We start from the raw sequence: 6,401 nt of genomic DNA on the forward strand, positions 1-6,401 counted from the left end.
GCTCAATGGGTTGAGCCTCTGCCTCTGGCTCAGGTCATGATCTCAGGGTCCTGAGATAGAGCCCCGCATTGCATGGGGCTCTCTGCTCAGCAAGGAGCCTGCTTCCTCCTCTCTCTCTGCCTGCCTCTCTGCCTACTTGTGATCTCTGTCAAATAAATAAATAAAATCTTTTTAAAAAAATTTGGAAAATATCAACCAAAGAAAATTAATGAAAAACTAAAAATCGGGGCGCCTGGGTGGCTCAGTGGGTTAAGCCGCTGCCTTCGGCTCAGGTCATGATCTCGGAGTCCTGGGATCGAGTCCCACATCGGGCTCTCTGCTCAGCAGGGAGCCTGCTTCCTCCTCTCTGCCTGCCTCTCTGCCTGCTTGTGATCTCTCTCTGTCAAATAAATAAATAAAATCTTTAAAAAAAAAAAAAAACTAAAAATCATACAGAATCCTCCACCCAAACACAATGATTATTTAATATTTTGGTATATTTCTTTCCAGTTTTTATAATTACAAAAATTAGGATCATACTCTATATTCAGCTTTGTATCCTCATTTTTTTTTTGGAAGATTTTATTTATTTATTTGACAGACAGAGATCATAAGTAGGCAGAAACACAGGCAGAGAGAGAGGGGGGGAAGCAGGCTCGCCGTTGAGCAGAGAGCCTGATGCGGGGCTCAATCCCAGGACACTCGGATCATGACCCAAGCCGAAGGCAGAGGCTTAACCCACTGAGCACCCAGGCGCCCCATCCTCATTTTTTTTCACTCAATATTAAAAGCACTTTTCCACTTGTTGAATAGTTTTCAAAAAATGACTTCTAGGAACCTGGGTGGCTCAGTTGGTTAAGTGCCTGCCTTGGGCTCAAATCATGACCCCAGGTTACTGGGAGAAAAGTCTTTGCTTCAAGGGAACCTGCTTCTCCCTCTGCCTAATGCTCCCCCTGCTTGTGTGCGCTCTCTCTCTGACAAACAAATAAATAAAATCTTTTTTTTTTTTTAAGATTTTATTTATTTATTTATTTATTTGGCAGACAGCGAGAGGGAACACAAGCAGGCTTCCCACTGAGCAGTGAGCCCAATTCAGGACTCTGGGATCATGACCTGAGCTGAAGGCAGATGCTTAAGGTCTAAGCCACCCAGGCACCGCTCAAATAAATAAAATCTTAAAAAAAAAAAAAAAGACTTCTAATAATTGCATATTTGACTAGCAGACCATACTTAACTTAATCATTCCCCCACTGTTGAACATTTCCACTATAATGCTGTGATGAGTAAATGTCTAGATCAATTTTACCATGTTTTAGTGATGCAATTGATATCTGGCTATTTAAAATGACATAGATGGCCTATAAATCCTGCCCACAGGTCATATGCAGGAGAAGGGAGACACCAAAATACTTACCAAAGTTTAAAAGACCTAATTTACTTCATGCTGAAGAACTGGACAATGAAAAACCAGTTTGTAAATGAACATTGGTAGTTCCAATAAGGTAAAAACCCATAAATGGATCAACAGTTTTCCCAAGTGAGAAATCAATTTCCTTATTCACTCATCCAACTAATTTTTACTGTTTACTAACTGCCAGCATTATTTTATAGCTAGATTTTCAGTAATAAATAAGTTCTTGGCTCCTTTGAGCTTACAATCTAGTAGGAGAAACAAACTATAAATAAACAATGTAATTTCAGATAGTAAAAGACAGTAGTGTAAGGAGGAAAGATTGGGTATGACCACTGGAGAGTTAGTGGTTATATCGGAATACCAGTGGCCTCCTATTAACTTTAAGATAAAATCTAAGTTCCTTCACTTAGCCTATGTAGGCCTGTAGGAGCTGGGTAGTCCAAATCTTTCTCCCTGTCTAAATTTTTGTGCCCTTGCCATGAATTTGCTGAGAGTCCTGCATTGATTCTCTCCCATCTCTGTATTCTCTCTCTCCATCCTCAACACTCCCTGCCCCCACTGAGATAACACTCCTATTACCATCCTTACTCAGTTGGCTTTTACTCATTTTTCAGATCTCGGCTTATATAGCTCCAGGAAAGCTGCCCTGAATTCCTTTAAACTTGGTCAACTTCTACATTCTCCCATGGAACTGTGCATATCTTCTATCATGGTATTAGTACTCAGCCACTCTATAATAGTGTTCTGTTTATATTCTCTATTTCTCCCAGTAGGCAGAAACCAAAATGTTCTCTATCCCCATTATCCTTCCCTACCTATATGCATTCCAGTGCACAGTACAGTTTCTAGCAGAAAATGTACTAAAAAATGCTTAATAATCAATAGTCACTTAGCAATAATGTGGTCTGCTCAGAAGACATGACTTTGTGGTGCCTCAAACTACAACACAGCTAAAGCGACTGTTTCTCAGCATCTACAAAATGCCCGAGTCACATAAACCAACGCAGATGACCTTTCACTCACTCATTCATATTAGACACAAAGGGATACAGAGAAAACAAGTCACAAAGATTCCCAGTCAAGTCTATTGGACTAGTTAAATAACCCATTGCTACAGAGCAGAGAGGGTAGTGTGACAGAGGTGGGCACAATGGACTCCAAAAGCCAAGAGGGGCTAGTTTGTGGGAGAGGGCAGGGAAACATCAGGAAAAACATCTAATGGAACAACACCTAGGGCAATGCTTATGTTGTGTTGCATTTATTTATCCAATAAATTGGGGGAAGCATACCTACTGTGTCTGTCACTATTCTAGACACTAGAGATACAGCACCAAACAAAACAAAGTCCCTAACCTCCCAGAGGTTACATTCAAATGGAGAGACAGACAACACCCCCAAATACAGATGACACATGAGGCTAAGTTATATAAACAAATAAAGCAAGGAATAGGGACTAGAAAGAAGGTGGGAAGGTGCTATTTTATACAAGGCATTATGCTGGGAGAGAAGAAAGCCCTCACTGATAAGGTGACATTTTAGGTTATTTTTTGTGTTTTGTTTTGTTTTGTTTTAATTTATTTGACAGAGATCACAAGTAGGCAGAAACACAGGCAGAGAGAGGAGGATGCAGGCTTCCTGTGGAGCAGAGAGCCCGATGTGGGGCTCGATCCCAGGACCCTGGGACCATGACCTGAGCTGAAGGCAGAGGCTTTAACCCACTGAGCCACCCAGGCACCCCAAAGTGACAAGTAGTTTGAAGATTCCTGGGAGGAGTGCTTGATGCCGACAGATCAGCAAGTCCAAAGGCTCAAAGCAGGAGAGCATCTCTGACAAACACCAAGAAGGCCAGTGGGGCCAGAAGAGGACAGAAAGGGACAAAGAAGGTAAGGTCAGAGAGGTAGCTGCCAGATCCTATAGGATATAAGGCCTTGAAGTCAGGACCACTACCAGTTCCACCATGGGGCATGTTTGCACAAGTTAGAAAAAGGTGTCCCTTTTACTAGGCAGAATTGGCAAGAGGAAAAATGGGCTGGAACATTGCCTTGTTGTTCCAGTGCTGGAGCAACAGCCTCACTTAAAGGAATTTATGTTTCACTCTCAGAGACATGGGAAGCCACTGGAGGGCTTTAGACAGAAGAGTGATAGCTGACATACATTCTTTTTTTTTTTTTTAAGACTTTATTTATTTATTTGACAGACAGAGGTCACCAGTAGTCAGGCAGGCAGAGAGGAGGAGGCAGGCTCCCCCCGGAGCAGAGAGCCCGATGCAGGACTCTGGGATCATGACCTGAGAGGCTTTAACCCACTGAGCCACCCAGGCGCCCGTGACATACATTTTCAAAGAGTCTTTCTTGATGCTCTGTGAAGACAAGGGTCAAAGCTGAAAGAACTATTAGGAGGTTACTGCAATAATCTGGCCAAAAGATAATGGCAGCTTAGATCACAGCAGTAATAGCAGAGGTGGTGAGAAGTGTTCTGTATACCGAATAAAGCCAAGAAGAATTTGCTATGTATAAGAGAGTATGTGGATATGAGAGAGCAGTCAAGGATGACTATGAAGTTTTTGGCCTTAGCAATGAGAAGATGGGAATAGCCATTTGCAGAGATGGGAAGAGCAATTTCATGAGATCAGGACTTCGGGTTGTCTGAGAGGTATTGAGTAGTCAACTGGATATGTGAAGACAGAGTCTTAGTGAGTGGTCTGAGTGAGAGATAAGTTTATCAGTCATGTGCATATAGATGGTATTTAAAAGTATGAGATGGATGGGGCACCTGGGTGGCTCAGTCCATTAAGTGTCCAACTCTTTTTTTTTTTTTTTAAAGATTTTACTTATTTACTTGAGAGACAGTGAGAGAGAGCATGAGCGAGGAGAAGGAGCTGGGAGCCTGATGCGGGACTCGATCCTGGGATTCCAGGATCATGACCTGAGCCGAAGGCAGTCGTCCAACCAACTGAGCCACCCAGGGTCCCTCCAACTCTTGATCTCAGCTCAGGTCTTGGGGTCATGAATTCAAGCCCCACATTAGGTTCCATACTGGGCATGGAACCTACTTAAAATAAAAATTAAAAAAAAATAGAGTTATGAGGCAGAATGAAAATGAACTGGGAAATGTCAAAAAGCAGAGTTCTGATGAATTAGCCTTGGTGGGGGTTGAACTCCAAAGTTTAGAGGTCTGGTAGATCAAGAGAAAGCAGCAAAACAGCTTGGAAAATTTCCAGGAAAGTAGAAGTAAGAGAGGTATCCTGGAAGTCAGGTTAAAAAAAGAAAAAAAAAAGGGGCACCTGGGTGGCTCAGTGGTTTAAGCCACTGCCTTCGGCTCAGGTCATGATCTCAGGGTCCTGAGATCGAGTCCCACATCCGGCTCTCTGCTCGGCGGGGAGCCTGCTTCCCTCTCACTCTTTCTGCTTCCATCTCTGCCTACTTGTGATCTCTTTCAAATAAATAAATAAAATCTTTAAAAAAAAAGAAAAAAAAGTTTCAAAGAGGGAGAGAGTAAGCAACTGTGTGAAGTGCTGACAGATCAAATAAGATTAAATGACCAGTGAATTTAGCAATATGGTGGTGATCAGTGACCTACAAGAACTATTCCACTGGAATGGTAGGGACAAAAACCTAATTGATGTAGGTTCAATCAGTGGAAGGGGAAAACTGGAGACAGTGGGTATAGACAACCTTTGAAGAAGTTTTGTTGTAAAGATGGAGACAAATAGGCAGAATATGGGATGAACAAGGTTCCAGGAAAAAAAAAAATGGATTTTTCATAAGTGCCAAAGCATAAGAGAGGTAAGCTAGGAACTTCAATTAGCTCAATCATTAAAGTGTAAAGTGAGTAATGGGTTTGACAGAATAGGCTTAAAGGGAGGCAGAGACAGAACATCATACTAAATAATTGGGATTCTTATCCTGAAGGTGAAGTAGAATAACGATATAATCACCTTTACTTTTTAGAATATTCTGGGGGCAAAAATGAGACTGGGTTAGAAAAGGAGAAAGACCGAAGACAGGTGAGAAGTTAGAGAATTAATTCTTCCAGGAGAAAATTAAGGAGAGCCTGAATTTGGGGTTGGGGCTGCAAAGGAGAACAGAGATAGAGAAGACACTGGGAGTGTACATTAGAAAAGATTCCTTGGTCTGTGCAGTGGAGAAAGGCCAGAGGAAGGTGTGACTTGCTTGTAATGGGCCAGCCTTCCTAGGAGAGAACCCTGCACATACTCTCAAATTCTTCCCCTTGGAAGATTTCCTTCACAACCACTCCCAATGTCCCGACTTGGAAATTCTACAACCAACTACTCATTCCGCAGGATTCTTTCCCATATGGCTTGATTTTAAAACCTGAAAACTCCCGACATTTTCAACATATTACCCTGTTTCACACTAAAGAGTCCTACACCAGGCCCAGAACCTTTCCCAGACTGGGACAGATTTGGGGGTTGAAGACGGGGAGGAGTTACAGTTGGAAAAAGATGAACCCAAGGTTTTGAATACTATCTTTGGCTGGAGCTGACCACATGAATTCCCTTCCCTCAGAGGCCAAAGCGACTGCGGGCACATCGCCGATCCCCCGCCCCTCACCGCTTGTGTCTGTGAGTGAACGATACCCTCCTTCCCCAACCCTTCGCCCGCTTCTTAACCTTTCCTCCTAGTCATTTAACCTAGTCTGGTTTCCCCTCAAACCATTACTCCGCCTCTACCATCCTCCCTCCTCACCTGAACCCCTTCCTCCAAACACTGACTCCAACGCTTCTATATAGTTACTAGGGAACCGTAGATGTGGAATTGCATCTTGGGACAAGTAGTCCTAACTAAAAGAAAGCAGTGGAAAACTACAATCCCCAGAAGACAGTTCCATTTCCTTCCTTTTCCTCCAATAAGGACCCCCCCTCAACCCCACCCCCTTCTAAAGACCCTCCTAGCCACGTGGCTTGTATGGGCAAACCCTTTTAAAGCCATTTTTCGTTTGTTTAAATCTACTATTTCGAGAGCATTCTGAGGGTTAAAGTGAAAAA

General features: G+C 42.9%; 1 protein-coding gene across 3 annotated transcripts in view; it reads right to left on the bottom strand.

The window, feature by feature from the left end:
- CLHC1 (clathrin heavy chain linker domain containing 1) overlaps nt 1-6,222 on the bottom strand; it is a 39,393-nt gene extending 33,171 nt beyond the window's left edge. For 2 of the 3 annotated variants that reach the window (XM_013047401.2, XM_004775664.3), the window contains exon 1: nt 6,103-6,222. The gene's annotated coding sequence lies outside the window, so the exon portion shown is untranslated. Of the gene's footprint in view, nt 1-1,393; nt 1,417-6,102 lie in introns of those variants that run through there. The other variant, XM_045077847.1, reaches the window with a different exon arrangement.
- Between the last annotated feature and the right edge of the window lie 179 nt (nt 6,223-6,401).

This window comes from Mustela putorius, unplaced genomic scaffold, assembly GCF_011764305.1.
Source record: "Mustela putorius furo isolate JIRA1106 unplaced genomic scaffold, ASM1176430v1.1 tig00000224_pilon_pilon_pilon, whole genome shotgun sequence".
Lineage (NCBI taxonomy): Eukaryota > Metazoa > Chordata > Mammalia > Carnivora > Mustelidae > Mustela > Mustela putorius.